Source organism: Pezoporus wallicus, unplaced genomic scaffold (genome assembly GCF_028554395.1).
Source record: "Pezoporus wallicus isolate ANWC-B61680 ecotype Strahan unplaced genomic scaffold, APGP_CSIRO_Pwel_v1 contig_7331, whole genome shotgun sequence".
Classification (NCBI taxonomy): domain Eukaryota; kingdom Metazoa; phylum Chordata; class Aves; order Psittaciformes; family Psittacidae; genus Pezoporus; species Pezoporus wallicus.
In genome coordinates, this window is record NW_026637727.1 from 853,629 (window position 1) to 867,942 (window position 14,314).

Here is a 14,314-nt window from a genome sequence, read left to right on the forward strand (position 1 = left end):
ACGAGTCTTAATGACTCATTGATTTGAGGGGGGAGAAAACTTCTTCCACTTTAGATACTTTCACTGAAGAGCTGGCAAATGAAGTTGCTAAGCCACTGTCCATCATAGTTGAAAAATCATGTCAGTCAGGTGAAATTCCCAATGACTGGAAAAAGGGAAATATAACCCCCATTTTCAAGAAGGGAAAAAGGGATGACCTGGGGAATTACAGACCAGCCAGTCTCACCTCTGTGCCTGGCAAAATCTTGGAGCAGATTCTCCTGGACGGCATGCTAAGGCACATGAAAATCAACAGGGTGCTTGGTGACAGCCAGCATGGATTCACTAAGGGGAAATCCTGCCTGACCCATTTGGTGGCCTTCTATGATGGGGCTACGGAACTGATGGACAGGGGTAGAGCAGTTGATGTCATCTATCTGGACTTGTGCAAAGCATTTGACTTTGTCCCACACGACATCCTTGTCTCTAAATTGGAGAGACATCAATTTGATGGATGGACCACTCGGTGGATAAAGAACTGGCTGGATGGCCGCACACAAAGAGTTGTGGTCAATGACTCAGTGTCTGGCTGGAGACCAGTAACGAGTGGTGTCCCTCAGGGATCGGTGTTGGGACCGGTCTTGTTCAACATCTTTGTCGCTGACATGGACAGTGGGATTGAGTGCGCCCTCAGCAAGTTTGCTGATGACACCAAGCTGTGTGGTTCGGTTGATACGCTGGAGGGAAGGAATGCCATCCAGAGGGACCTTGACACGCTTGTGAGGTGGGATGATGACAACCTCATGAAGTTTAACCATGCCAAATGCAAGGTCCTACACTTGGGTCACTGGAATCCCTGGCACAGCTACAGGCTGAGCAGAGAAGAGATTCAGAGAAGGACTTGGGGCTGCTGGTTGATGAGGAACTGGACATGAGCCAGCTTCAGTGTGCACTAGCAACCCAGAAAGCCAGCTGTATCCTGGGCTGCGTCAAAAGGAGTGTGACCAGCAGGTCGAAGGAGATGATCCTGCTCCTCTACTCTGCTCTCATGAGACCTCACTTGGAGCATTGTGTGCAGTTCTGGTGTCCTCAACATAAAAAGAACATGGAACTGTTAGAACAAGTCCAGAGGAGGGCCACAAAGATGATCAGGGGACTGGAGCACCTTCCGTATGAAGATAGGCTGAGGAAGTTGGGGCTGTTCAGCCTGGAGAAGAGAAGGCTGCATGAAGACCTCATAGCAGCCTTCCAGTATCTGAAGGGGGCCTGTAGGGATGCTGGGGAGGGACTCTTCATTAGGGCCTGTAGTGATAGGACAAGGGGTAATGGGTTAAAACTTAAACAGGGGAAGTTTAGATTGGATATAAGGAAGAAGTTCTTTCCTGTTAGGGTGGTGAGGCACTGGAATGGGTTGCCCAGGGAAGTTGTGAATGCTCCATCCCTGGCGGTGTTCAAGGCCAGGTTGGACGAAGCCTTGGGTGGCATGGTTTAGTGTGAGGTGTCCTTGCCCATGGAAGGGGAGTTGGAACTAGATGATCTTAAGGTCCTTTCCAATCCTAACGATTCTATGATTCCATGATTCTAAGATAAAATATTTTAACTAACTCACGCAACCATTAATATGTACTTTCAAGGTTCACGAACCCTTGCAATTTTAGAAATGAAACAGTATTCCTTGAAGTAGGACTGCATTTGAGAATTCAAAAGACTGAAATTTAGCCTCAATTCTTACATTCTGTTTTGAATGCAAAACACTGATTTCTTGAAAATTAAGTAACGCTTAATGATATAAAAACTTGTTAATTTAGTATTATCCTTGAGTCTAGACCTTTTAAAAATACATATTTGATGCAAAGAACACGTGGACGTGCTTGAAGTTAGGTATAATCACAAGTGTGTTTCTTTATCGTTCCCTGTGTAGAAAATTAAGATCTTTGTAGGTAGTATTGGAATCCTTGTATGAACACTTCATCTGTGAATGATATTACTTAACACTCATTACAATGTTAGCTTATGTAGGTTAACAGGAATGGTATGTCCTGTACACGTTCTTTGACTGAACTCAAGAAGTCTAAGGTCAGCTTTCAAGTTTTGCTTTTTTCAAAGGAAGAACCTTTCAAAATCTAAATTCCTGTAGAATCTGTACTGTAGTACGGACCTTTCCCATCCCTTCGCCTATGATGAAAGCTGATATAAATGGACATAAAAAGTTCAAGAAAGTGAAAATGGAATTTGTAACAACCAAAGTTTGACCTATGCTCTATAGAGAACAGATTGATTCTTCTGCTAGACCGCAACAAACATCTCAGGAGAGCAGTTTTTTTTATGCAAAGCACTTCCAAAGTGCTACTGTGTATCTTTAGATGAGATATTAAAGTACCTCAGATTTTGGAACAGCTTTAAATAGTTTGATTAAAGTACCTAAACTATTAGCAAAGTTACACACTGTCTGATATGCCTCAGTTTAGAGGAACATTATTATTGCTATTAAAGTGTGAATAATTTCTCCCCTTAAATGATCTGTATTTGCCATTATGTGAACTACAAAATTGCTACAACTCTTTAACTGTTTCACTAGTACCGTGAAACGGTACTTGTAACAGAAAGCAAACTTCCAGCTGCCTTAAACTGCCCAACAGACTACTGAACAACTGTCTTCACTCTGGAAAGAGAAAGGATTAAAATAAATCATAACAAATGCATCTTTTTGTAAAATTTGCCCTGTCAAGCTGTAGGGCTTTCTATATATCATCATCTATAATATCACAAATGAATCTTAAGGCAGGAGAAGTAGTGAGAGAAATTCCCTCAGTGTTAGTAAAATAATCTTACATGTTAAAACAAAAATCCCAAACAAACCTATCTTATTTTAAACATTTTCAGGTGGCTATGAAAAATGCTTGGCCTCTTGATGAACTCCTGAAGTTATGATGACAAACCTCTAGAAGTCAAGTTAAGATTTTCCCATATGACTCTCCTTTTAGGCATCTTCATGGCTGTCAGGGAATTAAAAGCTTCTTTTGGTGCTTTGATATCTCTGAGATGCATCACTGATGTCACAGGGCAAAGGGAAGAATAAATGTGTGTTCTGCAGTTCATCTGACTCAGAGACTTGTGATATGCAGGAGCCCATTACTGTGTATCTGCTGGGGGCAGCTTATATGGTTGAATGCATTTCAGGTGAAGGCAGAACCATGTGTGCTTTTCTTTAAGGCTGAACTGTTGCTGTACTCTTGTCACTGTCAGTGTTCATCTGTGATCACTTCCTCAGGTACAGACACTTTGTGTTTTCCACAGCTTTCCTCTTCTCAGTAGAATTTATTCATGTAAGCCATCTTGCAGATCTGGACGCTGTGCTCATGATCATGCAGTGACTCAAGAGTTTAGTATGAAGGAAGCTTCGTATTTGGCAGTTGGCTCTTGCATACTATCTCTTGACATATCTTGTCCTTTTTCACCGTTGACGCTCTGTTAATTTTACCAGAGAAGATCCCATTTCTTCTGCGCACACTTCACAGGTAACCCAAAGGGTGCAAATTTGATAAATTTAATACTGTGGTGTATTGGTGGAGTAGAGACTATTTCTTATAGTTTTCAGTGTTATTTCATAGCATGTTAGTAGGGAAAGGATTCTGTCACCTGTTCCCAAGCAAACTAAACTTATGGCATAAATAGATTTGAGTATGTGCATCACAAAAATAGCATTTTGTGCTTTGTTGGAATTTTGGATATTTGTATAAAAAATCAACATATTTTTGAAGTTCATAACATAAATATTATCTTGTTTACTTCAGGTACTTGCACTTACATTCCATTGGACAGCACTCATTGGTGATGCCTTTTTATACAAATAATTTCCAAATAATTTATCTGGAATCATGATGAAATTTGCAGAAAATGATGCAAGTTTATTTGTACTCAATTTCAAGTGCTGAATTATCTGATTATGATCATTAAACAAGGTGGAGGTTTATTTTTTCATCTCTTTTAATGGCATTTCTGCAGAACATAAAGCATCAGTTTTGTTGTGCGTTTTTTCAGGCCCAAGCAAGTACAGTATTTCCTTTAAATTTTTCCTGGTATTGAACTAGACAAGGTTCATAGTTTCTTGCCCAGAAAATACCCAGGAGACATCAAAAGGCAAATTTTCTTGCTATGCAAGTAGAAAATTAAGTCCTTAGATCAGTTTCTTTGAGCACATAAGCTTTTCACAATTGCTTTTCTATGACTGTCAAACATAGTAATGCCAATTTAATTGCATAATGTTAGTATTCAGCATTTCTAGAAAACCTTCCCCTAGTCCCATGTACCTTTTATTTGCTGTTAAAATGAATTTATTGCTGGTTTATTTTTCACTGCCTATCAAACAGATGTTGCTCACTCTCTGAGGGATTTTTCAGCTTTTCCCAGTCACTTTGGCTTGGTGACTTGCCAGATGTTTAGTTTCTCTGCTGCATTTCAATAAAAGTGCTGGAGATATGGAAAAGCCTGTAGAATTAACCAGAACAGAGATAAGTGTTCTTGCAAAGAAGATGCTTCAAACAGAAAAACATGAAGAAAACTTGAGGAAAGCATAATGCATTCATAAATGTCGACTGCATACAGATGCACATTTCCATTACTGTCTTTCACTAGGCCTGCACGATATGATCTCAGTTGCTTCATGTCTTAAGCTCATTTCTTTTACATTTAGGAACACAGATAAGATGTTTTTCAAACTGAATTAATAACAAACAATCATAAGTTGGACTAATCATACCTTCACTTGTATTCAGCAATCAAATCATTCCTACTGGACGAGGAACAGAGTCAGAAAGAGAAAAAGGCAATCCATACAGAGGATATTAAAAAGAAAATGTTTGTAAATATTGAAAGATCAGGTACCACTATCCCAGTTTTAATGGACTTTCTCAAACTTTTTACCAGCTAGTCATACACCAGTAATTGCTCTTTTGTTAAGAAATATTATTGACAAGAAATAAAAAGGGAGAAAATAACCTGTGAAAACCTCTTAGGTAACACTTTAGCTATTAGTTATGACAGGTGAATAGATTAAAGTGAGCTGTACCAAGACACAGCCAGCCACAACCTCCCCAGCCCAGCAAAGACAAAACCCAAACTCATCAAAAATACTGAGACTGCAGGGTTTTTTTCCTCTTTTTTAGGAAGAGTAAGTTTGAAACAGAAATGCAAATGGACAGCACTGGTCACATGTGTTGAGTGACCAGACAAGAAGAAAGACTGCTGCCTAATCTTGTGTCCTACAAGCCCCAGTTAAGTGGCAAGGAAAGTTTAGAAAAAAATTTATTGTGCTTTTAATTGGTTTTAATTCATTTTTGCATTTCCCAGTGGTGAATCTGAAGTGCAGAGAAATTAGAACACTTCTGCTGGAAACAATTTGTTTGGTAAATTAGGTATTATAGCCTGGTGACAAAACTAAAATTGGGCTGAATTGTAGGGTTCTGTTTTAATAAAGAACAGATGTATGACAGTCATTTGAGAGAAGGAACTACAGACAAATTGACTACTCAACTACTTGTAGGTTGTGACTTGTAGCCAGCATAATAAAAAATGAATGATGGGACTGACTGGAAAGCATTCAAAGTAATCCATCTCTAACAAGAAAATAATTCAAAATGATGGAGCAATAGTATCCTGAAAAATACTAATACCTATGTTGAGTACATTAGGTCTGGTCACTGTCTAAATTGAGGAAAAAAAAAAAAAAGTCTAAGAAATGCTTTGAAAATTACATTTGACAGATTAATGGAAGATACTACAAGCTATGGATTTGTTTTATTTCAGGCAAAGACATATTATTGCTTTTATTAATGCCTTTTCTTTTTTTTTTCTTTGAACTACAGGAAAATCTCACAGAATCTGTTGCTTTTACAAATAATTGTTTTGCTTTTCACTTCTGTCTCATAGAAATTACTCTATTTTGTAGGATATTTCATCAGTACAAAGAACATCTTTATACCTGTCTGCTACTAAAAAAACTCCTGAAAGTTTAGAAAGGTGAAAGATATTATAGAAGTTCTATACTACATATTAAAGAAATCCTTTTCTAGCAAGGTTCCAGGTGTTATGTGTGGGAAGGATTACAAGAGATACTGCAGCTCCCTTTTATTACAGTTAGTCAGATGTTTGGAAGCTTTGTTTTTAAATTTCATCCCCTTCATCTTGCTTTATTGCAAAACATTATTTTAATCAGTGTAATAAAGCTGTTTTCCCTACCCTTTGGTGCATCTAAAGATCATCCAGAGAAAAGAAATTTGGATCGGTAAAGCAAATGGCACTATTCCATTTATAACCTTGCCAAACATACTTTGGTAGAGATTAGGCTGAATAAAAAAATCTTTGACTGCTTCAGAATTCAGACCTAATCTGTATAAGGCTTTGAATTATATTCCCTATACATGTCAGGGGTTAAGTCCAAAGACTCCCCTCTGACCAACCTGTATGCCATCAATTTGAATCTCATAATTAAATTACAGATCAAAATTTATTGCTTTTTTTTCACATGTTTTTGTAAAGACTTTGTGGCAATTTGAAATATTAAATATCAAAGAAATCTTTTCATAAAGGATATGAGAACTTCTGAAAATGTGATGACATAAAAGAAATAGGGCACGGTAGAGGTGTTTTTGACTGCTCTATGTTCTTTTGTAACATACTTCAGTCAACAAGGAAACGTCTATTTAAGGATCTCCCATGAAAGCATCATCATCTATTACCTTGTAAATATCACATATACTTTGGCAGAGGTTTTCAACATATGTGACAAAAGGCTGGGAGAATAAAACTGGAATGGAAATTCTGTTGATTGCTCTGTGCGGATGCTTGAACATTGCATCTGTGTAAAGACAGGGCAGGAGAAAGTGCTTCAATTTCATTCATTTCCCATATTTTCCATAATAGGAATGACTCCTGTATCACGACATATGCTTTAGGGATGGATTTCCTAAGCTTGCTCTTATTTTATTCATATGACTTCTCAAATAGCCTGGCAATTTGCAACTTACATGACTTAGAAGTTTTAGAGACATACCCATGTTTTAGGCCATATTGGAGAGGGAGATAGACCTTCCTATTTGCTCTGTGCTATTCAGTCTCCTGAACATGCATACTCTTAGTACTATAAAAGCCCTCTGCTCTTCCTACTCACTAGCAAGAAAGGTCCTGCTAGAATTTACCATCAAAAGAATAAGCCCTATAGGGGTGCAGCTCCTGATTACCATGCTTATATTTTAGTGTGTAATAGAGATATTCAACTGTCTTAACAGGTGTTCCAACTACCTGAAAACTTGGCAGTGTTTCAGAACATTGCATATTATTTTATTTGATTTAGGTGCAGAAATATGGATAAGAAATGCAAAAGGCTACGGTTAAAAATATAAAAATATTTATTAGACATTAAAATACATTATATAGAAGCAGCAAGTACATTTATATATACTTTAGAATTTATTAAGTTCAGACCTTTGCTAACAAAACATCTCTATTGTGTTTTTCATTTATCTAGTCTTTATTAATATACTCAAATTCCTGCTATTATTCTCCACCATATACATTCCCAAGCCCATGAAATGTTGTTTGCATTTTGTTTTTAAATAAACCCATGCATATATATAAAGTTGCTTATTACTAAAATGGTAGCAGAAGATAATTGTATTAAGTTTGGAGATCACGTAGTCCTGTCCAGTTGCCTACCTATACAACAGGGAGTTCAAGCTGCTTGTCTCAGACCACCTACAGAAAGAAGAGAAAAAGAGCAAAGCAAGCTTTGTTTTAAATCGATTTGCAATCAGTTTAAATAGCTGACAAAATAGAAGAAGTATAGGAACATTTGAAAGACAAAATGTGATGTCATGAGGGTGCACAAATTTAACAAATTTGGTGCAAGATATTCTACAAAGAGATTCTTTCTCTCCAGATTCCTGTATCCCTCAGTAATACCTTTTTTTTTTTCCATATCTAAGCCATCTGACTATTTCTAAATTAAGCCAAATAATAAAATTAGACTTCTGCTGTGGAGAATCAGATTCCCTAATTGTAAATGTAAATGTTGCCAGATGTACTGCTCCCCTGTTCCAATTAATAAATCATTAGAAAACACAATTAATATTGGATATCTCTTGGTTCAGGCTGCTTCTAGAAGGAAGGAGAGAGATAAAGAGAAAATAGCTATGATTTCAGCATCAGTGTGAATTTGGGGAGGATTTTGTAAGGAACTGGGAAAGAACGATTCAACTCTGTTGTGTTATCTCATACAGAAATGGAAAGTGAAAGAAAGGGAATCAGACTGAAGACAGAGCAGGAAAACAGGGAATGATTTCTATTTCTGTGATAAGTGTAACATATCACAGTATCACAGTATCACAGTATCACAGTATGCTAGAGATTGGAAGGGACCTCGAAAGATCATCTAGTCCAATCCCCCTGCCGGAGCAGGAACACCTAGATAATGTTACACAGGAATGTGTCCAGGCGGGTTTTGAATGTCTCCAGGGAAGGAGACTCCACAACCTCCCTGGGCAGCCTGTTCCAGTGTTCCGTCACCCTCACTGAGAAGTTTCTTCTCAAGTTTAAGTGGAACCTTTTGTGTTCCAGTTTGTACCCATTACCCCTTGTCCTATCATTGTTTGCCATTGAGTAGAGCCTGGCTCCATCCTCGTGACACTCCCCCTTTATATATTTATAGACACTGATAAGGTCACCCCTCAGTCTCCTCTTCTCCAAACTATAGAGACCCAGCTCCCTCAGTCTTTCCTCATAAGGGAGATGCTCCACTCCCTTAATCATCTTCGTTGCCCTGCGCTGGACTCTCTCCAGCAGCTCCCTGTCCTTCTTGAGCCGAGGGGCCCAGAACTGGACACAATATTCCAGATGCGGTCTCACCAGGGCAGAGTAGAGGGGAAGGAGGACCTCTCTCGACCTACTAACCACCGCCCTTCTAATACACGCCAGGATGCCATTGGCCTTCTTGGCCACAAGGGCACAGTGTTGGCTCATGGTCATCCTGTCGTCCACTAGGACCCCCAGGTCCCTCTTCCCTACACTGCTCTCTAACAGGTCGTTTCCCAACCTATACTGGAACCTGGGGTTGTTCCTGCCCAGATGCAGGACTCTACACTTTCCCTTGTTATATTTCATCGAGTTATTCCCTGCCAACTCTCCAGCCTGTCCAGGTCTCGCTGGATGGCAGCACAGCCTTCTGGGTGTCAGCTACTCCTCCCAGCTTAGTGTCATCAGCAAACTTGCTGATAGTACACTCAATTCCCTCATCTAAATCGTTGATGAATATATTAAATAATACTGGTCCCAGTACTGACCCTTGAAGCACTCCACTAGTTACACTCCATATCTGAAGTGGGCCAGAAACTTCTTTTGACCAGTGTTCTCTGCTCACAAACCGTGGGTCAATCTTGAAGTCCATTTGAAATTGTCTGCTAGTTGCAATGACTGTTTATGGCTGTTTAGCAACTTCCCACTTGTAACAGCATGGAGACCTCGCTGTGTAGACTGAATGAAACTCTGAAATTCTTTTAAGATAATCTGTCAGCACTATATGCAAGAGTAATATATGTGACAGTTGCTTTTATAACACCTTTAAAAATCTTCCTTTTCTCTGTTTTTTTTCTCTGATAGTGTTAATGTTTTCTTCCTGAAGTTTTCACAATTAATCAGTTGAAAACTCAAAATATCAAATTGTGGGGAACAAAACACTGTTTAAAATCTGCAATATACCAAAATACAAATTTTTTGTTTTTAAATCATCAAGAGATAGTTAGAATTACACACATAGGGTGAGTGTCTTCCATTCTACTGACCATTATTCCCTTCCCCTCAAGTCCTAAGAACTGGAAATATTTTCCTCACATTCCCTTTTTTTGGCACAATGTGAGCTGCAATTTTAATAGAGTTGAGGACAACCCACAGAATCACAGAATGGCTTGAGTTGGAAAGGACACTAAAGATCATTTTGTTTCAACCTGCTGCCATGGGGTTGGAATACTTTCCACTAGACCAGGTTGCTCAAAGCCTTGTCCAGCCTGGCTTTAGAAGCAATACATTCTGAGATTTGTAACTTTGCTGCAGATATGGTATAGATACCAAGTCTGGTAGGAAAAGAATTAGTACATTTTTTGTTAGCTGAGTAAAGGACCAGCATCTCTATTGCTGCACAGTGGAGGGTGGGAGGTGTGGAATATTCATGAAAAATGATAAAAGAAGATGGGATGTGATAAGATTTGGAGAAATGATGTAGAAAGTGAGTGATATTTTCCAGAAATCCTTCTGGAGCCTGGGCCTTGGGCAGAGAGAATTGAGGCCTCTGCCAAGCAGCAAATGGGCTGTTGCATTTCCTTGGCCTGCTTTATTTGTATAGGCTATTTATTTATCCAGATTGGAAGAGAATGGCTATTTTAGTTGGATTGATGATGAACAGCAATGTTTAAGTCAGTCCACTGCTCCTGAGGATATTCTCAAGAGAGCTGTTAGGGAACCAGCACAAATCCCTGATAGTCATCCAGCAGTGGGATTAAATTAACTCCTCCTCTTGCAGAAGCCCATATCATTTTTTTATCTTTGACTGAGAAAGAGAGTTCTTACCCTTTTTTTCTATGAAGTGTTCACGAGAATGATACATGCAATAGGAGAAGAAGAAAATAAGGATTTTCATTAGTCCAATATAATGTGACTCATTGTGGTTTGCAGCTTAATGTTCATTCACATTCTAAGAGAAAAGCAGTGAATTCTGTATCTGGGCCAATGCTGGTTCTTACTTGAAAGCTGAGGCTGTGTCTGCTCATATTAGAGAATTCTGAAACGTATCAGAAGTACTGTTGGAGGAGTAAACACGGTAATCCCAAGTAATCAGTAGATTACAGAACTGCCAGAGAAACATGATTGCATTTAACTTGCATACAAATTGTTTTATATAATCAAGATTTTTAAAATAATCAATATTAGAAAGCACATTAAAAAATGAATCAGGAACCAGCTCAATAAATACATGTTTTAAGGAGAGGTTGTGGTGAGAGTGAAAAGTTACAATGTGATGACAAATGTAATTGTATTTGCATATGCATCCTGCATTTTCATGGACAGTAGGCTCCTTCTGGCCTCCACCCTTGCCAAAAGGAAAAATGGAAAAAAGAAAAAAAATGAGGAAAGAGGTAGAAAAGAACAGGTCAGATCCTTAGAGTCAGCAGACATGCAGTTCCAGTAAATCCTTCAAAACAGGAGCATATCACTGTAAGTGGAGAGAAGTGTGGCAGCGCATATAGTAAAAACAAACAGGCAGCTCAGCATGTCGTTTCCCCCCAGCCCTGGGTGTTTTCAGGGTGCTAATCCATGTGCTCCTTCCCTCTATCTTTTCCTCCTTGGGGCTATTCTTAACTCTGTTACATCAGGTGGTATCACCAGCAAGGGGTTATTTCAGGCAAACAGCAGTCAGCCTGCTGACTGTGTGTGAAAATGAGCAAAGGAAAGTTTAAGACTTTTATCCACAACTGAAAGAACAAAACCTGAAGAGCAGTTTGCTTGTCATGCTGTGGTAATTAACGGTAAGTGTAAGATATTTCTCTTAGCTTGATTCAGAAAAGATATCTGAATGTCTTTCAAACTGTGCAGACCAATGACCTCTAAATATCAATTCCATGTCTGGAAGATTTTAATTTTCTTAAATCCTTAATAAATGACAGCAGTATGTCATTATGCCTGTGCTATTGCAAAAGCTAAGCCATTAAAGATCTCTGAAGTCACTGGTGCTAGACTGGCATCTTTGTTTTAATAAATTATCAAGCCAACACTAAAGTGTAGAGTGAAAAGAGCTGATGCCTGTCTTATGCAACTGAATATCACAAAATGAGGGAGAGCAATAAGAAAATGGCAGGAGGGAAAAGAAATAAACCTGCACCACTTTATAAATGGGGGCAGCATCTGATCTGACACTCCTATTCACAGGGAATATGGTCATTTAAGATTCAGCTTCATTCAAGCCAATGAATTCCCTTAGAGCTGAGTGGTGCTCTCATTCAGCATAACGAGAGGTATTTGAATCTCTATATTGTTAACTCAGGCTGGAGAAAGTATTTAACGTCTAGTTGTGGGGAATAGCTACATCTAAGTATGGAAGAACTGGGCTTACAAGTATTTTAAGTACAACTTGAGTAATTTGAGCAACTACTGTAACAGAATGCTCTGTTTAATTTATAGACTGTGAGGTGCTAAAAATCATTAGCTTAGAAAAACAATTTATCGACTGTCAACCTAAGGCCTAGGTCCCCACGCTTAGCAAGGTAGCAAACAATGATCAAGGAAATAAGTCAAGACCATTTAAAAATAATTGCCACTTCATCTTCTCAGTGGTGCTTCACAGCCTGATTATGCTTGTTGCCAGGAGTGGCTGGATGGGCTGGAGGTCATTCTAGACATGTCTCAAGTTTCAAGAAGTCATAGCAAGCTTAAGAGATGGGGAAGACAAAGCTTTTTAAGACCCTAGAGTTGTTGGAGACTGAAATGAGAAAATATTCTGTAATCATACACAGTGCGCCATTTTCTATCAGTTGTATTATTAAAGCTGTGCAAGGCGCACAACCTGTGTCGCATGGCTCTTTTCGAGGTGAATGACACCGCACTTTATTCCCACACTCCTGTGTTGAATTCTTTCACTCTTCATAAAAGAGGAAATTTTATGGCTATGTCATGCAAAGATCTTCTGTGTCAGAGCAGAAAATCCCCCTTTTAACCTGAATGCCTATGATATCCACACTAGGCCTGACATGTGATTGTTTTTGTGATTAATGCCCTGTAAAGACATAAGCTACTGCAGTGTGTTTTGTAGAACTCAGAAAAAAATATAGACAGACTTCTAGGAAGTCTAATCCATTTTAAAAGTTTGAGACCTCACTTTCACATTGTTTAAAAAAGCCCTGTACGAAATTTGGAATCAGCAGAAATTGTTCAGATGGATTATTTTCATTTGTCCAAAACCACATTATATTTGTCCAAATGTTAAAGGCTTCCAGTGACTCCAGATTCCCACAAAGCTTGTTAAACACCTTCCAGTGCTAAACTTTGATGCTGGCAGTCAGAATATAAAGGATGAAAACAGTTGTTACATAAATGCTAAGGGGTAAAATCACTTGTTATTTCTAATCTTCTAGAAGCCACTTTACCTTTTTAATCCAGCATCAGCCATCCCAAGTATCAATTCACTTAGAGTGTAAAGAGAGAGGCCAGTACTATTCTGCTTAATTCAACCTTTGTAAAAGCAATCAATAAACTTGCATCTCCTCCAGGAGGCCCACATATTTACATAATTGTACCTACTTTCTTTTCCGTATCTGATCTGCTCTCTTTTCCTAAAGGTTAAGATACAGGGCAGATGCCTATATGCCTGCCGCTGTTATTAGTGTGCTTTGGCCATCTCATTTCTCAGTGGCTTTTATTGTGCTCATCTGTTCAGGAAGACTAGGTTTTCCAAGGCTCATTTGCTGGTTAATTGCATTCTCAGATCCTCTAAGATGTCTGTAGCACCTGCTTTCCACTTCACAGACTCTTTTGATCTCTCTAGAAATATCCAACTTTGATTATGTGAAAATCTTTCCTAACTGTACTACATGCCCAGAAAGCAAGTTAAAAACTGCCATTGTGATTATTATGACCTATGTTAGGATTAAAAATACAATTCTACTATATAAAAGCCTGAAATAAAAAGCAAACCTATTTGTTATTCTGTTTGTGTGCTTCTCTCCTGGTTGTGGTTTTCTTTGCCTTAATAAACACTTAGGCAAAACATAGGATGTACTGAAATGGTAGATTGTAGTGCTGCAGCTCACAATTCCATAGCTCTAAAAATATACAGTATAGGCCAAAATATCACCTGCTGGCATGAATTTTCCACTTGCAAATATGCTGAAATGGTGTTTACCTGAAATTTCTCAATTTATTCTATCAGTATGTATTTACAAACGTCAAATGAGTAGTTTCAGACCTTAATCTTCTATTGTATTTGTACAGACATCCTTTGGTAGGACCAAAGGTTTGGGTCTTGTACCTTAAATAGATTTCAACCATTATTTATTTTTGATTTGATGTTTGTTTCATAGTTGGTATGCTAGAGAAGGAGAAATATGGAATACGACTCTCCTTTGTTAATGACTGATTACATGATTAAGTTGTTTAATTGATGTCAGTATTAGTTTTCACACCTGTCTCCCTATTTTATGGGGTTGTTTTGGGGACTGCTTGCTAAAATATTTTGAATATGTACAGTTGTGCCTTTTTTTACAATGTCTTGTGGAGTCAGCCTTGAGAACAGATTAAC